Source organism: Tamandua tetradactyla, chromosome 7 (genome assembly GCF_023851605.1).
Source record: "Tamandua tetradactyla isolate mTamTet1 chromosome 7, mTamTet1.pri, whole genome shotgun sequence".
Taxonomy (NCBI): domain Eukaryota; kingdom Metazoa; phylum Chordata; class Mammalia; order Pilosa; family Myrmecophagidae; genus Tamandua; species Tamandua tetradactyla.
This window is the reverse complement of record NC_135333.1, coordinates 37,989,192-38,012,393: the sequence shown is the minus strand read 5'-3', so window position 1 is coordinate 38,012,393 and position 23,202 is coordinate 37,989,192. Positions and strand designations below refer to the sequence as shown.

At 41.5% G+C, this 23,202-nt stretch overlaps 1 long non-coding RNA gene and 1 other non-coding gene across 2 annotated transcripts; both read right to left on the bottom strand.

Moving 5' to 3' along the window:
- Nucleotides 1-9: 9 nt before the first annotated feature.
- Nucleotides 10-22,606, bottom strand: LOC143689595 (uncharacterized). The gene is made up of 3 exons (XR_013178844.1): nt 22,557-22,606; nt 20,693-20,741; nt 10-161 (listed from the first exon to the last, which is right to left on the bottom strand). It is a non-coding gene; the product is annotated as an uncharacterized LOC143689595 (long non-coding RNA).
- Nucleotides 7,892-7,980, bottom strand: LOC143643052 (small nucleolar RNA SNORA24). The gene has a single exon (XR_013156094.1). It is a non-coding gene; the product is annotated as a small nucleolar RNA SNORA24 (small nucleolar RNA).
- Nucleotides 22,607-23,202: the final 596 nt, after the last annotated feature.

Genomic DNA, 23,202 nt, shown 5'->3' with positions numbered 1-23,202 from the left:
TAGCTTTTGCTGAGATTTTGAACAGAAATTTGTTTCCTCTAATGAAGTCTTCTGCTCTTCATGGTGGGTGTACTGGGTTGGAATGTGTACAGCACTGGAGGTGATCAAAGGCTGAAGACAGTATTTTGACAAAATATGAAGTGGAGATTAATTCACACTACCTGTACAACAGAATAAATAAGTTGAATAAAAGTAAAAAAAAAATAGTGAAATATCATTTCACATCTACTTGAATGGCCACTATTAAACAAAGAGAAAACTGCAAGTGTTGTAGAGGATGCGGAAAAATAGGAACACTGATTCATTCCTGGTGGGAATGTAAATGGTACATTCTTCTTTCAAATAAATTTCACAACTGGTTTTTCAAATTCTGCAAGGTAGTCTGTCAGAATTTTTATTGTGATTGCATTGAATCTGTCAATGAATTTGGGTAGAATTGATATCTAAATGATATTTAGTTTTCCAATCTTTGAGCAAGAAATACACTTTCATTTATTTAGATCTTCTACAATTTCTTAAAGCAATGTTTTCTAGTTTTTTTGTGTGCAGGTCCTTTATATACTTGGGTAAATTTATTCTTACATATTTGATTGCTTTAGTTGCTAGTTCCTCCTCAGATGGCTTATTACTAGTGAATAGAAACACTACTGATTTTTGCATAATGATCTTGTACCCTGTCAATTTGCTGAACTAATGTATTAGCTCTAGTGCCTTAGTGAGATATTTTTCAGACTTTCTACAAAAAGGATCCTGTCATCAGCCTATAGTGAAAGTTTTCTTCATTTCCATTTTGTAAGCCTATATTTCCTTTTCTTACATAACTGCTTGTCAGAAATTTTATCACAATGCTGAGTAACTGCTGACAGTGGGCATTCTCTTGTTATTCCAGGGAAACTTTTTTGTCTTTCACCATTTATATGATGTTAGCTGTGGGCTTTTCAGATATGCCCTTCATCATGTCAAAGAAGCTTCCTTCTATTCTTATATTTCAAAGGGTTTTTATCAAGAAGGGATTCTGGATTTTCTCAAATGCTTGTCTGCATCAATCTTGATGATCATGTGTTTTTTTCCCTTCAGTCTGCTAAATTGGTTTATTACATTAATTGATTTTCTTGTGTTGAACCCTGACTAATACAGCTTGGTCCCAGGAGTGGTTCTTAAGAAACAGAATCTTAAAAATGGGTTTTTACAGTTAGTTTTCTACTCTGATTAGACTCACACTAATGACTTTGTTTCAAATAATCAAGATAGCACTGACAGTCCATGGGGTGAGCTGGCAAAAGAGATACTCGACATATCACTATTAGAATCTGCAAACTGTATACTTATACAAGCAAGGCTCTGGATGAAAGTATTTTTGACACCTTTACACAGTTTTGTGGAATTAAGAGGTATAATGATGTTGGTTGGTTGTTGGTCGATGCGCTGTATACAGTGATGAGGGGAACACATGAGCTGAAGGATTCAAATTTGCACCTTAAGTGCTGTATGAACGATGTGAAAGTTTCTATGTGTGGCCTACAAGAAAGTCTTATTTCCTGTGGCAGCAGACTTGAGATCTCTGAATAACCAGACATAGAGCCTCATTGTGTAAATAGCAGATTTACAATGCATACTAAAGTCTCAACCTTGCAGGGTATCTACTGTTAAATAATGGCTTTGAATGGAAAAGGATGGGATCCTGAAACATGAGATGATGATATATGGTTTGATAATGATGGCAGTGGGGAGATAGGATCCCTGGAACCTGCTGTGCCTTTGCTAGATAGACCTACAATGGACTGCCCTAAGAGTTTCCTGACCTCCAGCCTGCCTTGAGGAAACAGCTTCCTGGCCTCTTCCGGTTACCCCAGAGGAGTCTGCCATCCAACCTCTACCTAATGATATTAACACTTCAGTGCCTGTGAACCCTGTCACTACCTCCCCTGAGGAAACAGCCCTCACGCTTCTGTCTGGAGCGACTAATCCTATTTTACCAGATGAAACTGCAGTGGAATGCCCTGAGGTAATTGGCTTGAAAGACACTTCTATTTCTTTTCATGACCCACCCCACCACCCCTCTTTCTCTCAAGACCTATAACTAAAGTCCCAAAAGGCCCTGTAAGGTGAGATACAAAATGTGACCCATGAGGAGCTATGCTATACTCCGAAAGAACTGTATGAGTTTTCCAATCTATATAAACAGAAATCAGTGAAATATGTGTGGGAATGGATATTAAGGGTGTGGGATAATGGTGGAAGGAAGATAAAGTTGGATCAAGCTGAATTTATTGAAAAGGGCCCACTAAGCAGAGATTCTGTATTCAATGTTGTAGCTCAAGGGATTGGAAAGGACATTAAGAGTTTGTTTGGATGGTTGACTGAAACATGGATCAAAAGGTGTCAAACATTACCTGAAGTCAAAATGCCAGAACTGCCCTGGTATAATGTAGATGAGGGGATTACATTAGAGAGATGGGAATGTTAGAGTGGATTTATCATGGAAGAGCTGTTCACACATCCCAGGAATGTCCAGAGGACATATCTTTCACCAAGACCTTGAGAATTAAATTTATAGGACTAGCTCTATCGTCCCTGAAAAGCTCTAGTCACCCTTCTCTGTGGGTCAGATATCACTATGGGAACAGCTGTCACTATGCTGGAATCCTTAAACACAGTAGGGATGATCAGATCCTAGTTGGCAGAAGCCAGGTGGCAATAGTTAATTACCATAGACAAGGTGGGCATGGCCACCATAATGGATAGCAGACTCAAGGCAGGAGTCAAAATAATCTGACTTGCAGAGATATGGCATTGGCTAGTAAATCACAGGGCTCCAAGAATTATAATAGATGGGCAGTCAACTAAATTCTTGTTTGAGCTGTATAAGTGGAAGAATTCTTTGTCAAGTGAACAGAAGTCTAAATTAAATTTCAAAAACAGAGAGCCACAGCCCCTTAATCAATTCCAGAGTTGAGACAGTTTACAGAACCTCAAATGAGGGGAGGGCTGGGCACCCTTGGGAAAGGACCCTTTTATACTGCCCAAAATTTACACTGTTAACCTTCTTCCAAGTTTTCCTCAAGGAGATCTACAGTCTTTTACCAAGGTGACTGTGGAAAAGGAAATTATCAGATGTTTCTGGGATTATTGGACACTGGCTCAGAAGTGACACTAATTCCAGAAGACCCAAAATGACACTCTGTCTGCCAGTCAGAGTAGGGGCCGATGGAGGTCAGGTGATTGATGAAGTTTGCTCAGGTTTATCTCACAGTGAGTCCAGTGAGTCCCCAGGCCCATTCTGTGGTCATTTCTCCAGTTCTAGAATGCATAATTGGAATTGACATACTCAGCAACTGGCAGAATTCCCACATTGGTTCTCTGACTCATAGAATGAGGGCTATTATGGTAGGAAAGGCTAAATGGAAGCCACTAGAACTTCCCCTATTTTGAAAAATATTGAATCAGAAGCAAAGTCATATTCCTGGAGGGATTGCAGGTATTACTGCCACTCTTAAGGACTCGAAGGATGCAGGGGTGGTGATTCCCTCCACATTCACATTCAACTCTCCTCTTTGGCCTGTGCAGAAAACAGATGGGACTTGGAAAATGACAGTGGATCATTGTAAACTTAACCAGGTGGTGACCAATTGCAGCTGCTGTTCCAGACATGGTATCACTGCTTGAGTAAATCAACACATCGCCTGGTACCTGGTATGCAGCTATTGATCTCGCAAGTGCTTTTTTTTCAATAGCTGTCAGTAAAGACCACCAGAAACAGTTTGTGCTCAGCTGGCAAGGCCAGAAATATACCTTCATTGTCCTGCCTCAGGGGTATATCAACTCTCCAGCCCTATGTCACAACCTTTTCTGTGGGACCTTGATGGTTCCTCCCACAAGACATCACACTGGTCCATTATATTGATGATATTAGGCTAATTGAACCTAGTGAGCAAGAAGTAGCAGCTACTCTATACTTATTGGTAAGGCATTTGTGTGTCAGAGGAATAGTAGACAAATCCAACAAAAATACAGGGGCCTTCTATCTCAGTTAAATTTATAGGTGTCCGGTGGTGTGGAGCATGTCTACACATCTCTTCTAAGGTGAAGGATAAGCTGTTGCATCTGGCCCCTCCTACACCAAGAAAGAGGCACAATGTCCAGTTGGTCTCTTTGGATTCTGGAGACAACATATTCCTCACTTGGGTTACTACTATGGCCCATTTACTGAGTGACCAGAGAAGCTGCTAGTTTTGAGTGGAGACTGGAACAAGAGGAGGTCCTGCTGTTCTGCAAGCTGCTCTAGCATTTGGGTCATATGATCCAGCAGATCCAAGGGTGCCAGAAGTGTCAGTGGCAAACAGGAATGCTTTCTGGAGCCTTTGGCAGAATCACAACACATACCCTTAGGATTTGGGAGCAAAACCTTATCACTGGCTGCAGATAACTACTCTTCTTTGGAGAAACAGCTTTTATCTTGCTACTGGGCCTTAGTAGAGACTGAATAACCATGGGCCACCAAGTTACGATGAGACCTGAGTTTCTTGTCATGAGCTGGGTGTTGTTTGACCCACCAAGCCATAAGTCTGGGCATGCACACAGCACTCCATTATTAAGTGGAAATGGTATATTAGAGTTAGTGCTTGAGCAGGTTCTGAAGGCACAAGTAAGTTACATGATGAAGTGGCCCAGATGCCCATGGCTCCCACTCCTCTCTCATCACATTCTCTTTCCTGGCCCAGAGCTATGGCCTTATGGAGAGTACCTTACAGTCAGTTGACTGAGGAAGAGAAAGCTCAGGCCTAGTTTAAAGATGTTTCTGCCTGATATGCAAGGACCACACAAAAGTGGACAGCTGCAGCACTATAACCGCATTCTGAGATGTCCTTGAAGGACAGTGGTGATGGGAAAATCCTCCTAGTGGGTGTAACTTTGAACAGTGCATCTGTTTGTTCATTTTTCTTGGAAGGAGAACTGGCCAGAGATGCATTTGTATACTGACTCATGGGCTGTTGCTAATGGTTTGGCTGGATGGTCAGGGACTTGGAAGGAGCATGATTAGAAAATTGGTGACAGAGATCTGGGGAAGAAGTATGTGGATAGACCTTTCCAAGTGGACTAAAAACATGAAGACATTTGTGTTACATGTGAATGCTCACCAGAGGATGACTTCAGCAGAGGAAGGTTTTCATAATCAGGTGGATAAAATGACCTGTTCTATGGCTACAAGTCATCCTCTTTCCTCAGCCACTCCTACCATTGCTCAATGAGCTCATGAACAAAGTGGCTGTGGTGGTAAAGATGGAGGTTATGTATGGGCTCAGAAACATGGACTTCCATCCGCCAAGTCTGACCCAATCTGCCAGCAGGAGAGACCCACACCCAGTATCCGATATGGCCCCATTCCCCAAGGTGACCAGCCAGCTACCTGGTGGCAGGTTGATTACATTGGACCACTTCCATCATGGAAGCGGCAACAATTTGTTCTAACTGGAAGAGACGTATACTCTAGATATGGGTTTGCATTCCCTGCAAGCAATACTTCTGCAAATATTACCAGCTGTGGACTTACAGAATGCCTTATCCACCATCATGGTATTCCACACAACATTGATTCTGATCAAGGTACCTCCTTCGCAGCAAATGAAGTGCAGGAATGGACACAAGCTCATGGAATTCTCTGGTTTTGCCATGTTCCCCATCATCCAGAGGCAGCTGGGTTGATAGAATGGTGGAATGGCCTTTTGAAGACCCAATTACAGTGCCAACTAGGTGGCAATACCCTGCAGGGCTGGGGCAGCACGCTCCATAAGGCTGTGTATGCTGTGAATTAGCATCCACTCTATGATGCTGTTTCTCCCATAGCCAGGATTCATGGGTACAGGAATCAAGGGTGGAAATGGGGGTGGCACCACTCACTATCATCCCTAGTGATCCACTAGGAAAATTTTTGCTTCTAGTCCCTGAAACCTTAAGCTCTACTGGTCTACAGGTCTTCATTCCTAAAGGAGGAGTGATCTTACCAGAAGACAAAACAATGAGTCCATTGAACTGGAAGTTAAGACTGCCACCTGGCCATTTTGGGCTTCTCATGCTACTGAATCAACAGGCACAAAAGGGGTTCTTGTTTTGTCTGGGGTGATTAATCCTAACTATCAAGGAGAAAAAGGACTGCAACTACACAATGGAGGTAAAGGAGAGTTTTTCTGGAATACAGGAGATCCTTAGGGCATCTCTTAGTACTACCATGCCCTGTGATTAAAGTCAATGGGAAACTGCAACAACTCAATCCAGGCAGGACTACCAATGGCCCAGATACTTCAGGAATGAAGGTTTGAGTCACCCCACCTGCCAAAGAACCATGGCCAGCTAAAGTGCTTGCTGAGGATAAAGGGAACATATTACAGTAGAAGAAGGTAGTGATAAATATAAACAAGGATCACGTGCCCAGGTACAGAAAAAAGGACTGTGATTGTATGAATATTTCCTCCCTGTGTTGTTATGGGTATGTTTACATTTGTACATAAACAAATAATTTGTTTTCTTCTTATCATATGACTTAAGTTGTATTGTTGATGTTATAGTATTTAAGTCGTCAGGTATGAAGTTTAAGAGTGAATGTTACTTGCACCCTATTCTAGAGAGATATAGTGCATTTCTGGTTGTATGCACAACAGTTGAATATTGTTAGGTGAAACATGTCTGTTATTGTGTTCTATTTGGAAATTAAGCATGTTTCAAGGACATGTGTATAGCTGCCATGTTGACAAGGGGTGGGCTGTGCTGTTTAGGTTTTGGTGTCAACTTGGCCAAGTGATTATGCTCAGCTGTCTGGTCAGGCAAGTACTAGCCTGACCATTGCTGCAAGGATATTTTGTGCCTGGTTGATAAACTGGAAGACTGATGCATTAAGTCAGTTGACTGCATCTGTAGCTGATTACATCTGTGAGCAACTAAAGCAGGTCTCCTACAATGAGATAATCCAATCAGTCAGAGGCTTTTAAGAAAGAAGAGAGTATTTTCACTGCTTCTTAAGCCAGTGAACCTCTTCTGTGCAGTTCGTTTGGACCCTTCATCCGAACCATGAGCTTCACAGCCTGCCCTACGGATTTTGGTTTCTTCTATTCCCATGGTTGCATGAGACACCTTTATAAATCTCATATTTACAGATATCTCCTATTGGTTCTGTTTCTCTAGAGAATCCTGACTAATACAGGTATTAAAAATATTATCCTTGTTCTAGTTTGCTAGCTGCCGGAATGCAACACACCAGAGATGGATTGGCTTTTCATTAAAGGGGATTTATTTTGTTAGTTCTTCAGAGGGAAGGCTCTTTCTCCACTGAGGTTCTTTCTTACGTGGGAAGGCACAGGATGGTCTCTGCTGGCCTTCTCTCCAGGTCTCTGGGTTCCAACAAAGTTCCCCAGGGTGACTTCTTTCTGCATCTCTAAAGGTCTGGGCTGAGCTCCGAGTACTGAGATGAGGTATGGTGAGCTGCTTGGGCTGTGCTATGTTGAGCTCTCTCATTTAAGCACCGGTCAATTAACTCAAACATCATTCATTACAGCAAGTACACCTCTTAGCTCACTGCAGATGTAATCAGTAACAGATGAGGTTCATGTACCATTGGCTCTTGTCCACAGCAAAAGAACTAGGTGCCTTCACCTGGCCAAGTTGACAACTGAATCTAACTACCACAGTCCTGATAATCCCAGATTATCCTGAATATAAGACAAATTCAAGTTTGATGATCCACTAGCAAGATGTTGAATAACTTTGCACCTCTATTATTTTGGATCCCTTGACATCTTGTTATGTCTTCCATCATTTGTCACAAGCATTAGTCCAGCTTCCTGAAACATTTGAAAAATTTGCTGAATAACTCAAAACACTCCAGATTTTTAACAGTGAAGAATGTTACTTGTGCAAGACAGAATCTGATACCAATTAAATGGTGAAAGCTTTGCCAATAAATAAAAACATACTCTTCCTTAGCTAGAATGACCTCTAATATATTTTTAATCTCTTCAATTGTGTCTTTCATTCACCCAAGTTCTGACATTTCTCTTTCCATGCTTTCAAATTCTTCTTTATGTGCACCCAGTATCTTCTCAATATCTCTTTAACCATAATTTCTTTGATCTTCTTGAATTGAATTAGGATATTTGTTTGAATATCTTTGATTAGTTGTTGCAAATGCTGCATCTTCTCCAACTTCTTAATTTGTTCCTTGACTGGGCCATAGTTTCCTATTTCTTGGTATGGTTTGTAATGTTTTTCTGATGTTCAGACACCTGATTATCTTGATGAATTTACTCTGATGGTCACTTTCCCTCTCTTGCATAGGATTTTGTCATTGATTGATGTATTAGTTAGGGTTCTCTAGAGAAACAGAATCAACAGTAAATATTTATAAATAAAAAATTTATAAAAGTGGCTCATGAAACTGTGGAATATAGAGTCCAAAATCTGTAGGGCAGGCTGTGAAGCTGACGATTCCGAGGGAGTGTCTGGATGTACTCCACATGAGAGGTTCACTGGCTAAAGCAGGAAGAGAGACTGCCTCTTCTGAATCCTCCTTAAAAGGTTTCCAGTGATTAGATTAAGCATCACTCATTAAAGAAGACACTCCCCTTGGCTGATTACAAATGGAATCAGCTGTGGATGTAGCCTACGTGATCATGATTTAATTCTATGAAATGTCTTGATAGCAACAGACAGGCCAGCACTTGCCCAACCAGACAAACATGTACCACCACCTGGCCAAGCTGACACATGAACCTGACCATGACAATGGACTTTTTGTTAAGTCTCTTCTTTGACAAATGGTTCAATTTATTCTAGTTCTTTAGAATTGCTTTTGTTTAATTAAACAGAACAGGTCCTGGGTCCACAAAGGGGCACAAAGCAGTTCCAAAGAGCCCTGGGGAGAGTCTGTAAAGATGCCCACAGCTTTTATTTTCCCCAGTTTCCCAAAGCTGTACTTTCCTGGTCTACTCAGCAGATGGTCCTCTCTGGCTAACTATTCCCCACAGCCCTAGAGAGGGGGTATATATTTTCCAACATCTGGAGTCTCTAATCCTGGCAAGATGGTGTTGAAACAATATCAGCAGGTGGAACCTGCCAGGATACACTAGAACCATGATTCAGAGCCAAGACTCAGCATTCCAAATTCACTGATCAGAAGCCACACTTGGCACTTGGCCTACTAATAAGAATTAATACTACTGCTGCTCAAACTCTTCCAAAAAATGAAGAAGAGGGAACACTACCTGACTCATTCTATAAAGTCAAAGCATCACCCTAATAACAAAGCCAGATAAAGATACTAAAAGAAAAAAAATTTCAGACCAATCTCTTTAACAAATATAGATGCAAAAATCCACAAGAACTTACTTGCAAATTGAATCCAACAACACATTAAAATAATTATATACCATGACCAAGTGGGATTTTACTCCAGGTAAACAAGGCTGGTTCAACACCAGAAAATAAATTAATGTAATACACTACTGTATTAGTTAGGGTTCTCTAGAGAAACAGAATCAACAGAGAACCCTCACAAATATAAAATTTATAAAAGTGTCTTATGTGACCATGGGAAGGCAGAGTCCAAAATCCACAGGGCAGACCGTGAACCCAACGATTCTGATGGAGGGTCTAAATGAACTCCACAGGAGAGGCTCACCAGCTGAAGCAGGAAGAGAGCCTACCTCTTCTGAATCCTCCTTAAAAGGCTTCCAGTGATTAGATTGAGCATCACTCATTGCAGAAGACACTCCCCTTGGCTGATTGCAAATGGAATCAGCTGTGTATTCAGCTGACAGGATCATGATCTAATTCTATGAAATGTCCTCATTGCAACAGACAGGCCAGCACTTGCCCAATCAGACAAACAGGTACACCACTTGTTCAAGTTGACACAGGAACCTGACCATGACAGTCCACCCCTTCCTTGTCAACTTGGCAGCTATAGATATCACCTTAAACGATACTTAATTTCTAAATAAAAAAGCATTAAAACACACATTTTTTTCTTTCACCTAACGATACTGAACTGTTCTGCGTATAACTGGAAACACATTAACTCTCTCCAGAATAGGGTGCAACTCCTTGGGTAGTATTCATTCTTAAACTTGGTATCTTACAACTTAAATAGCATAGGAGGAACAAAACAGTATCACAGTCCTTGTTTCTGTAACTGATCATGTGGTTATAGTTCATATTTATCACTACCTTCTTCTACTACCCATTCAATGTTCCCTTCACCCTCAGCAAGCACTTCAGCTTTCCATGGTTCTTTGTCTGGTAGGGTGACCAAAACCTTCATTCCTGAAGTTACAGCCCCATTAGTAGTCCTGCCTGGATTGGGCTGTTGCAATTTTCCATTGATTTTAATCACAGGACATGGTGGTACTAAAAGATGCCCTAGGGGATCTCTTCTATTCCAAGAAGACTCTTCTTTATCTGCATTGTGTAGTTGCAGTCCTATTTCCTTCTAATTGTCAGGGTCAATCACCCCAGACAATGAAGCAATCCCCTTCTTGGCTTGTTGATCCAGGGGCATGAGTAGCCCAAAGTGACCAGGGCAGTCTTAGATTCCAGTTCAATGGAATCATTAGTTGTTTCTCCTGGTGGAAGCACTCCCCTGTTTGGAACTAAAACCTGTAGACCAGCAGAGCTCAGGGTCGCAAGGATAGGAAGCAAAAATTGTCCTAGTGTATCACTAGTGGTAATAGTGAGTGATGCCACTCCCATTTCCACCCCTTGGTTCCTGGACCCATGGATCCTGGCTATGGGAGAAACAGCACCATACAGCAGACGCTGATTCAGAGCATATACAGTTTCCTGGAAAACAATACTCCAGCCCTTCAAGGTATTGCCACCTAGTTGGCACCGTAATTGAGTTTTCAAAAGGCCGTTCAACCATTCTATCAATCCAGCTGCTTCTGGATGATGGGGAACATGGTAAGACCAGAGAATTCCATGAGCATGTGCCCATTCCTGCACTTCATTTGCTATGAAGTGTGTTCCTTGATCAGAAGCAATGCTATGTGGTATATCATGACGATGGATAAGGCATTCTGTAAGCCCATGGATGGTAGGTCTGGCAGAAACATTGCATGCAGGGAAAACAAACCCATATCCAGAGTATGTGTCTATTCCAGTTAGAACAAATTGCTGCCCCTTTCATGAAGGGAGTGGTTCAATGTAATCAACCTGCCACCATGTAGCTGGCTGGTCACCTCGGGGAATGGTCCCAGATCAAGGGCAGAGTGTGGGTCTCTGCTGCTGGCAGATTAGGCACTCAGTAGTGGCTGTAGCCAAGTTAGCCTTGGTGAGTGGAAGTCCATGTTGCTGAGCCCATGCATAACCTCCATCCCTACCACCATGACCACTTAGTTCATGAGCCCATTGGGCAATGACAGGAGTTGCTGTGGAAAGAGGCTGACTGGTATCCAAAATGGGTCATCTTATCCACTTGATTATTAAAACCTTCCTCTGCTAAAGTCAATCTCTGGTGTGCATTCACATGGGACACAAATATGTTCATGTTGTTAGCCCACTCAGAAAGGTCTATCCACATATTTCTTCCCCAGATCTCTTTGTCACCAATTTTCCAATTATGGTCTTTCCAAGTCCCTGACCATCTAGCCAAACCATTAGCAACATCCCATGAGTCAGTATACAAACGCACCTCTGTCCAGTTCTCCTTCCAAGCAAAATAAACAACCAGGTGGACTGCTCGAAGTTCTGCCCACTGAGGATTTCCCCTCACCACTGTCCTTCTAGGATACCCCAGAAAGGGGTTGTAGCACTGCAGCTGTCCACTTTTGGGTGGTACCTGCATATTGTGCTGAACCATCTGTAAACCAGGCTCGAATTTTCTCTTGCTCAGTCAATTCACTGTAAGGAACTCCTCAAAAGGCCATAGCTCTGGTCTGGGAAAGAGAAGGTAATATGGCAGGAGTGGAGATCACGGGCATTTGTGCCGCTTCTTCATGTAACTTACTTGTGTCTTCAGGACCTGCTCTGGCCCTATCTTGTATATACCATTTCCATTTTACAATAGAGTGCTGCTGTGCATGCCCAACTTTGTGGCTTGGTGGGTCAGACAACACCCAGCTCATGATAGACAACTCAAGTCTCATGGTAACTTGGTGGCCCATGGTTAAGCATTTAGTCTCTACTAAGGCCCAGTAGCAGGCCAAAAGCTGTTTCTCAAAAGGAGAGTAGTTATCTGCAGCAGATGGTAAGGCTTTGCTCCAAAATCCTAAGGGTCTGCATTGTGATTCTCCTATAGGGGCCTGCCAAAGGCTCCAGACAGTATCTCTATTTGCCACTGACACTTCCAGCACCATTGGATCTGCTGGATCATATGGCCTAAGTGGCAGAGCTGCTTGTATAGCAGCCTGGACCTGTCACAGAGCCATCTGTTGTTCAGGTCCCCACTCAAAATTAGCAGCTTTTCTGGTCACTCGATAAGTGGGCCAGAGTAGCACATCCAAATGAGGAGTATGTTATCACCAAAATCCAAAAGGACCAACTAAGCATTGTGCCTCTTTCTTGGCTTTAGGAGGGTCCAGATGCAGCAACTTATACTTCACCTTATAAAGGATATGTTGACATGCCCTACACCACTGGACACCTAGAAATTTCACTGAGGTCGAAGGCCCCTGTATTTTTGTTGGCTTTATCTCCCATCCTCTGACTTGCAAATGCCTTACCCATAAGTCTAGAGTAGTTGCTACTTCTTGGTCACTAGGTCCAAACAATATGATATGATTAATATAATGGACTAGTGTGATGTCTTGTGGGAGGGAGTAATGATCAAGGTCCCTGTGGACAAGACTATGACATATGGCTGGAGAGTTGATATACCCCTGAGGTAGGGCAGTGAAAGTATATTGCTGATCTTACCAGCTGGAAGCAAACTGTTTCTGGTGGTCCTTACTAATAGCTATTGAGAAAAGAACATTTCCAGATCAATAGCTGCATACCACATACCAGCTGATGTATTGATTTGCTCAAGCAATGATATCACATCTGGAATAGCAGCTGCAATTGGAGTTACCACCTGGTTGAGCTAACGTTAATCCACTGTCATCCTCCAAGACCCATCTGTTTTCTGCACAGGCCAAATAGGAGAGTTGAGTGGGGATGATGTGGGAATCACCACCCCTGCATCCTTCAAGTCCTTAAAACTTGCAGTAATCTCTGCAATCTTCCAGGAATCTGGTATTGCTTCTGATTTACTATTTTATAAGTCAATACGGGCAGTTCTAGTGGCATCCACTTGACCTTTCCCACCATAATAGCCCTCACTGCATGAGTTAGAGAGTCAATGTGGAGGATTCTGCCAGTTGCTCAGTATGTCTATACCAATTATACATTCTGGAATTGGGGAAATAACTACAGAATTGGTCCGGGGCCTCACTGGACCCACTGTGAGACAGACCTAAGCTAAAATTCCATTGATCCCCTGGCCTCTATAAGCCCCTACTCTGACTGGTGGACCAGAGTGATGTTTTGGGTCCCCTGGAATTAGCATCACTTCTGAACCAGTGTCTAATTCTGAAAATATCTGATCATTTCCTTTTCCCCACTGCTCAGTTACACTGGTAAAAGGCCATTGGTCTCCTTGGGGAAGACTTAGAGGAAGATTAACAGTATAAATTTGTGGTGTGTGACAGGGTTCTCCCCAAAAGGGACCTGGCCTCCCTTCATTCAAGGGGCTCTGGGTCTTAAACTGTTTCAATTCTGGAAATTGATTAAGGGGCCATGACTCTGTGTTTTTGTAATTCAGGTTAGACTTCTGTTCAATTGACCTAGAATTCTTTTTTTTATACCGCTCAAACAAGAATTTAGTAGACTGCCCTTCTATTGTATTTCTAGGTGCCCCATGATTTACTAACCAATAGCACAAATCTCTGCGAGTCATATAATTCTGATGCCTGCTTTGAGTTTGCTGTCTATTATATAGCCACATCTACCCTGTCTTTGGCGATTAAATGTTGCCACCTGGCTTCTGCCAACTTGGGATCCTGTCATCCCCATTGTGTTTAAGGATTTCAGCTCAGTGACAGCAGTTCCTACTGTAATATCTGACCTACAGAGAAGGGCAACCACAGAGCTCTTCAGAGATGATGGTGCTAGTCTCACAAATTTATTTCTCACTGTTCTGGTAAAAGGTGCATCCTCTGGACATTCCTGGGGTGTAAGAGTAGGCTTTGCATGATGACTCCACTCTAACATTCCAATATCTCTAAGCCTCTGGATCCTCTTATCTACATTATACCAGGGCAGTTCTGGCATTTCAGCCTCAGGTAATGTCAGCCACCTTTTGATCCATGTTTCAACCAACCATCCAAACAAACTGTTAATACCTTTTCTAACCCCTCCAGCTATAACATTGAATGCAGAATCTCTGCTTTGGGCCCATATCAATAAATTCAGCCTGATCCAGCTTTATATTCCTCCCACCATTATCCCACCACCTTAAAATCCATTGTCACACATATTCCCCTGATTTCTGTCTTTCCAAATTTGAAAACTCACATAGTTCTTTTTGAATGTAACATACCTCCTCATGGGTGATAATTTGTACCTCACCTTTTGAGGCTTGTTGGGACTTTAGTCTAGTTATAGGTCCGGAAGAAATGAGGTGTGGTGAAGGTGGGTCATGAAAATAATTAGAAATATCTTCAAAACCATTTGCTTCAGGGCATTCATTTGCAGTTTCATCTGGTAAAACAGGATAAATCACTCTGGGGCCAATCCCTTCAGGTGGAAGTTGGGTGACCAAACCCTCAGGGCAGACTCGAGGTGGGGCAGCTATGTCCTCATGGCAGACTATCACAGAGTTATCTAGTGAAGACTCAGCATGACTTAGAGTTTCAACCTCTCCACCAACATCACTATCAGTCTATATATTGCCGTCATTTTTTTCAGTGTCCCACTCCTTTCCAATCAATGCCCTCACTTTAATGGCAGACACCATGCAAGACTGAGATTTCAGTTATGTTGTACAGTTGCTACTCTAACAATAAGATTCTGAGTCTGATTTTCAGAGATCTTAAGTCTATGGCTATAGGAATAAGATTTTCCTTCAGGACACTCATAGAAGCTTCTACATCTGTCAGACGGCACTTAAGCTTACCATTTGAAGCCTTAAGCCCATCCTTTTCACTCCTTAATGTAGCCAGTGTATCTAACAACAAGCAGTCAACATCTCTATACCTCTTATTTCCACAAAACTCTGTAAAGGTGTCAAAAACATTATCCCCCAGAGCCTGGGTTCGTACAAATGAAACGTTAGGAGAATTGAACGGTGATATTTTGACTATCTCTTTTGCCAATTCCCTCCATGGATTGGGAGTGTCACTCTGATTATGGGAATCAGAGTCCTTAGTGCCTTTGAGTCCAGTCAGAGTAGAAAACCATTCATTTTCAAGACTCTGTTTCTTAAGAACCACTCCTGGTACCAAGATGTATTAGTTAGGGTTCTCTAGAGAAACAGAATCAGCAGGGAACACTCACAAATATAAAATTTATAAAAGTGGCTCATGTGACCACAGGGACGCACAGTCCAAAATTCGCTGGGCAGGCTGTGAAGCCGATGATTCAGATGCAGGTTCTGGACGAACTCCACCGCAGTGTCTCACCAGCCAAAATGGGAAGAGAGCCTGTCTCTTCTGAATCTTCCTTAAAAGGCTTCCAGTGATTAAATTGAACATCACTCATTGCAGAAGACACTCCCCTTGGTTGATTACAAATGGAATCAGCTGTGAATGCAGCTGACATGATCTTGATCTAATTCTATGAAGTCCTCATTGCAACAGACAGGCCAACACTTGCCCAACTAGACAAACAGGTATCACCACTTGGCCAAGTTGACACATGAACCTGATCATGGCCACTAGATTAATTAATCAAGAAGGAAAAACACATAATGTCTATAATCTTTTATGTTTCATATTCCTCAATTACTCCATTACTGCCTTTTTTTGTATGTAGTTGCTTTTTTTGTAGTGTACTATTTTGATTCCCATCTTCTTTCCTTTTCTGTATATATTTTTTAGTTATTTTCTTCGTGGTTACCTTTGTAAACATAATGGACATCTTAAACTAAAGCGAACTGGTTTGATTGGTGCCAATCTAGTTTTAGTAGTATTTCAATTCTGTATTCCTGTATATCTCTGTCCCTTCCCAATTATATTGTTATTGTCTCAGAGTACATCTTTGACCTTGTCTTCTCATTAGCATAGATTTATTGTTATTTTACATATTTTACTGATAAATCAAATGGGGGAAGTTAAGGAGCTACAAACCAAAAGTATAATAATACAGGATTTTATATTTACTCATGAAGTTATCTTAATCAATATTCTTCATTTCTTTTTATAGCTTCAAGTTACTATCTAGTGTCATTTTGTTTCAGCCTAATGGGCTTCCTTTCACCTTTTTTGTAGGGCAGGTCTTATTGTAAAGAATTCCTTCAGTTTTTGGTTTTCTGTAAATGTCTGAATTTCTTCTTAATTTTATGACAGATGGTTTTGCCAGCTATGGAATTCTTGTTGGCAAATTTTTTCTAAGGACTTTAAATATGCCATCCCACTGTTTCCTGGCCTACATAGTTTCTGATGAGAAATCTGTAGTTTATCTTATTCGGTATTCCTTCTATATGCACAAGTTGCTTCTCTTGTTGCTTTGAAAACCCACCTCCCCCTCTTTTTTTTGCTTTGGATTTTGGCAGTTTATCTGTTATGTGTCTTTGTGAGATCTCTTAGAGTCTATCTTGCCTGGAGTTTGTTGAGATTTCTGTGTGTATATATTAATGTCATTCACTAGATTGGGGAGGTTTTAACCATTATTTCCACACATGCTTTTTCTGCACATTTGTCCCTCTCTCTTGTCCTTCTAGGACACCAGTGATGTACATTATGTTGGCATGCTGATGGTGTCTCACAGGTCCCTTAGGCTGTCCTCATTAAAAAAATATATTTTTATTTATAACATACATGTTTATATGTTTATATAAATATACAAACATTCTTGACATACAAACATCTTGACATGGTTACAATCAATGGCTCACAATATCATCACATAGTTGTGTATTCATCACCATGATCATTTTTTTTGAACATTTGCATCCCTCCAGCAAAAAAAATAAAAAAGGAAAAACTCATTCATGCCATACTCTTTACTACTCCCTTTCATTGACCACTAGTATTTCAATCTACTCAATTTCTTTTTACTTTTGTTCTCCCTATTGTTTATTTCTTATCCATATTTTTTATTCATCTGTCCATGCTGTATATGAAAGGAGCACCAGACACAAGGTTTTCACAATCACACAGTCACATTGCAAAAGCTATATCATTATACAATCATCTTCAAGAAACATGGCTACTGGAACACAACTCTATAGTTTCAGGTACTCCCCTCTAGCCACTCTAATATGACATAAACTAGAAAGGGTATATCTATATAATGTGTAAAAGTAACCTCCAGGATAACCTCTTGACTCTATTTGAAATCTTAGCCACTGACACTTTGTTTTGTCTCATTTCTCTCTTCCCCTTTTTGGTTAGGCTGTGCTCATTTTTCTTTATTATTTTCTTTTTGCTCCACACTAAGATAATTTCTGTTGCCTCATGTTCAAGTTCCCTAATCCTTTCTTCTGGTTTTTCAAATCTTCTGTTAAGTCCATCTAATGAATTTTTCATTTCAACTACTATAGTTTTCATCTCCAGAAATTTGTTGGATTCCTTTTTTTTTGTTTCCATTGAGCCAAAATTGCTCAGCCATTTTCCTAATTTCCTTTAGTTCTTTGTACATGGATTCCATTAGCTCACTGAAAATACTGAAGACTATGTATTTGAGATCTTTGACTAATGGTTCTAATGTATGAACTTCAGGGATGATTTCTGTCAATTTCTGACTTCATGTGAATGGGGCATTTTGTATGAATGGGCTACACTTCCCTATTTCTTTTTGTAATTTTTTTGTTGACTCCTGGGTATTCAGAGTTTAATGCTGCTGTAACACTGGAAATCTACCTCTTCCTCATCTCTGTGATTGCAAGTGTTTTTTTGTTGTTATTGATACCAGACAATATCCGTGGATTCTTCTGCCCAATGTGCTCAACAACCAATTCCTGAGAGACCAAGGTTTCAAAAAGAGAAAGAGTTTATTACCACGTGTGCAACAGGAGAGCAACAGCCTAAGGACCCAAAATCTGTTTCCCGTGAAAAAAGGGAATTTGAGGTTTTTAAGGATTCTAATAAGGGGAGATGAGGTAATTTCAGATAGTAAATTCAAAGCAGACAAGAAAATAGTGTTAATAGTAAATTCAAAGCAGAAAAGAAAACATTGTTAAAGTTAATATAAGTTGAAAGGAACTATCTGTTCTTCAATGCTAGTGGAGCCAAAAAGAAAACATTGTGAGCATGGGTTAACATAAGACAGCAAATCTATCTATCTCTTAATGGCAGAGCCTATGGATATGATTTGCAAATGTATAGGCTAGTTTAATGCCTATAAGAGAATAACCAGATAAAGGGCATTACAGCTTTCACAGCCACACAGGCACTAGATAAAGATAAGGCCCTTCCAGATGTCCAAACAGCTTAATTACAGTTCAGGGCTTCCAGGTACTCTCCCTTGTCCATTCCCAACCCCCCAAAAGCAATGATTCAGTAATTAAAATCATCCCTTAAATCCTGATTTCTCGGTTATATTATTGAGGGCTGGAGAAGGCAATTTGTGACTTTTGCAAACTCTTTTAGCTCTTAAATGGGAAATGGAAGGTGTGAAGTGGAGAAAAAAAATAGATATTGCCTCCTTAAGAATTGTCTTCTACTTTTCTCTGGGGGTGGAGGTTGGAACATTTGCCACTGTCAGAGCCAGCCCCTCAGGGATCTGAAGAAGCAGAACCAAAGCAGAAATCAACGACCAGACCACACTCCCTCTGATTTGGGGGACTGCATCCTTATATGAAGGCCTGACCTGGCACCAGCAATCTGCACCGTGAGTCCAGGCTGCAGTCCCTTTGCTGCCTGCCATGCAGTTGGGGTATAGGGAATTGTAACCACTACATGGAGGGTAAAATTCACTGGTAAATTATTTATCTCAGTTTCAGTTCACCAGACTCTTCTTCCTGCTCTTCCATGGATGCAGCACAATGTTCCACTAGATTCCACAATTCCAAAACATTTGATTTAGACAGTCCTGTCAGTTCAATAGCTGTTTTGGCAGAGGGACTGAGTCCTGGAGCTTCCTATTTTGCCATCTTTCCACAACCCTCTCCTATTTATATCCCTTTAAATCTATATTTGCAGGGCTGGCCATAACGTATGGAACTTGATACTCCTTCTTTACCCTGGCTAGAAGACACTTAACGAATGGTAGAATCATGAATAATTTTATTTTGATAAAAACCTTTAATAAGATTTTAATTGCCAGTTATATTAAATAATTTAGATTGAACGTTTTTCACTATTTAGACAACTCCCATCTAGGGGGACCAACTTATCCCAGATTGCCCAGGACTTTCCAGGTTTTGGCACTGAAAATTGTGCCTTCTGGGAAATCCCTCATTCTCTGAATGTACCTGTTTGGACTCTTGCCCTGAGCCCTGCAAATCTCAAAGGTAACCTACTCACATAAGTCTTCAATAAATGCTAGCAGCTATTGATGTTAGGGGACAGGAGACTGCTACACGCTGGTCCCCAAACCCATGAAGAGACAGAGAAAATGAAAGGCAGTCTCTGAATAGAACAAACATGTGCAACCACGACTTTCACAAAGAGGAGCAGGGGGATGCCATGAATCTTGGGTGCATGGGCACGAATGGTGTATTAGTTTGAAAGCTGCCAGAATGCAGTATACCAGAAATGAAACAGCTTTTATAAAGGTGAATTTAATAAGTTATTAGTTTAAAGTTTTAAGGAAGCGAAAGTGCCCAAATTAAGGCACCCATAAGAGGTTACCTTCACTCAAGAAAGGCTGATGGGTCAGGAACACTCTGTCAGCTGGATAGTTATGTGGCTGGCATCTACTGGTCCCTTGCTCCTGGGCTCTGTTGCTTTCAGCCTCTGTTCCTGTGGAGGTTCCTCACTTTGCTTCTCTGGAACTGGCTTTCATCTCTTGGCTTCCCTTGGCTCACTCCAGGTTCTGGCTTGCTTAACATCTGTTGGCAATGTCTGCTGGGCTCCAAGAATCTCCAAACATCTGTGTCTCTGTTCTCCACACGTGCGCATCTGTGTCATCTCTGCTGAAGTTTCTGTAGGCTCTAAGGCATCTGTTATTTCTGTTAGCTCTGAAGTTTCTCTCCAATATGTTTCCTCTTTTAAAGGATTACAGTAAACCAATCAAGACCTACCTGGAATGGGTGGTGTCACAGCTCCATATAATCAAAAAATCACACCCACAATTGGGTCTGTCACATCTCCATAGAGATAATTCATCAAAAGTTTCCAACCCACAGTATTGAATCAGGATTAAAAGAAATGGTTGCTTCCACAAGATTGAATCAGATTAAAACATGGCTTTTTGGGGTACATAATACTTTCAAACCGGCACACCTGGTCTAGACAGAGGTAGACCTGTTCCACCTGCTCCTTCCAGTACTGGGCAAAAGGAAAGCTGGAAACTTCCACCCTGTTCCAAATCCCAACCCTGCAGGGACTGACTGTATTGGCTTTACCTTCTCTCTCCACCTACCAGCATCTTGAATTTTTCATAACAAAACAAGTCTGTGAAAAGGAGAAGTAACTAATGTCAGTGGTCTGTGAAAAGGGAGTCAAATTGAGATTCAGTGCAGGTGGGACAGAGCTCATGCACGCACAGCCCCTTGGTCACTGTCCCCCCATAGTGCTCCAGCCTCTATTCTGAACCTTTCACCTCCTCCTTGCCTGACATTTCCTAATGAGCACTGACTGCCTCAGCTCAGGGTTGCCAATCAGTACAGTTTTCAGCCTACCTCACACCTTCAGCCTCATCCTTTGCCAGTTCCTCACCTCTGTGATTCACCCTTGTACCTTTACAATACCTCTCTTGCTCATCCATGCCTCAGAACTCCACCCTTTGACTCTCATCCTCAGGACTGAGATCCTTCTCAGATTTTCTGTGCCCCCAAATAGGACCCAGGATGTCTCCTGTCATTCACACATTTCCTCTCATTATCCCAGTTACTTGGATACATATATTCTGTTGGTTCTGTTTTTCTGGAGAGCCCTGACTGATACAGATGGTTGTCTTTTATTTTCAGTTATTATCGGGGGTTCCAATGAGATCCTGTCTGCACTGCCTATGGCCACAGACCCCAGCCCTGGACCAGGTATGGTACCTTGGAGGCCCCCTGTGCCCTCTGCTCATGGCTTGTAAAGTCCAGGTCAAAATGGTGAGTCAGCAACAGGCCTGAACTCTGATCTCTTTGCATTGAAGTCTTTACTGTTTTATTCTCTGGTACCCATGTATTATTATTGGTCTCCAGTTGTTTCAGATTGTTGGGGAAATCACGCCATCCCATTCATCCCTCTTTGCCATCTTTTGTGTTACTGTTTTGCGTTCTGCTGCCTGAAAGTGTTTGTGTTAGGAAGAAGAGTCAGAGGGTAGCACACAGACCCAGGGCCTCTAAGCCTGTTGTTTGAGTTGACTTCACAGACCAAGGAATCTGCAGTTCTCATTAGACAGAAGTCCACACAGACAAACTATGCTCTGGGTCACCAATAAAATTGGATGAGGTTCTCCTTTGGTCCCAATTGTCTCAATATGTCATTCTGAGTGCTTTGCATTGATCCTAAGGAAGTGTTCTCTCTGGTTTGTTGTCTGCCAGAGGGTGCAGTATTTTGGGGTTGGTTTGCAGAGGTGTCCAAACCAAATTATGGATGAAAAATTGCTTCCCTAAAGAATCTTTAGCCAAGGTTAATCAAATTTTACAAACATAAGAAATGCAGATTAATTTTCCTAAAATATCCTTCCTTCTTTGTCCTCCAATTGTCTCTCTCTCTACCCAGTTCTCTCCCTTCTCCTCTGACTTCTCTCTTTCTGCACCTCCATCAGGTCCTCCCTCCTTTCGCTTCATGCTGATCCCCTACCATTTCCCATTAGCACTTCTCAAACCCCCAAATGCCAGTTGTTTCTAAAGAGGCATCTCTCCCATGAGCCAAGTATGCAGGCAACAATAGAATGAAACCTCAGAGCAGAGCTGAAGTAAGAGCCATAATTAAAGGTTTCCCTAAGCCCCAAACAAAGATCAGCAAATATCCATAGGAGATTTTAGAATTCTTTGGTTTTGTATGACCCGGAGTTACCTGATATATATCAAATCATAGACATGTTGGATGGAGCCACAATTGCTAAATTCTGGATGACAAAAGGTGGCCTTTCAGGTGCCTACAAGATCTTTCTTTCCACCGTAACCCAGAGGGTGAAAAGTAATGCCAGAAAAGTAGTGGAAAATCTAAAAGCTAAACCACAAACATTTCCAATAAAACAGATTGAACCATAATTCAATCAGGCAAATAGAGAAAAGGTGAAAATAGATATTCAAGTTACGTAGAAAATACCTTCTGACAACATTTGGGAGTTCATGAAGGTGCTGACATAATAGTAGCCCTTACACCTCATTTTGCCAATGGAGTGAAACCTGAAATTCGAAATTCGAACAGGAAATAGCTCTTTTATCTGAACTATAACACCTGGCAGAACATTTTGAAAGAGCTTTGAAACAAAAACAAGACAGGAGCCAAAGTAAATCTGTGGCCCTGAAGATTGAACAGCTGGGTAGCCCATTTCCCAACCAGCCACCTACTAACAAAGACACTTGTAGATATTGTGAGCAGAAGAGACACTGGGGAAAAAAATTGTCCCATCTTATGAAAGGACAATCAAGGCAAAGAAAAGTCCCTCAATTTGGATCAATGACAATACTTTGGGGAAGAAAAGAGAGAAAAAAGTGTTCCATACTTTGAGGAAGGAGGGATAGTGTTACTATCCTGCCTTAGCTGTAAACATTCAAATGAATTAAGTATAAATATAGGTGGTCAACCTCATCCATTCCTGGTAGATACCAATGCTCCTCATTCTACATTAAACACCACCACCTTCATTCAACCTCTTTTAGGGAGAAAACGTACCACACAGAGTGGTAAGTATTTCACTTAACCCACAGATTTTTCTGATGTCCTAGCCTTCAACTTTGACCCTTGGGCC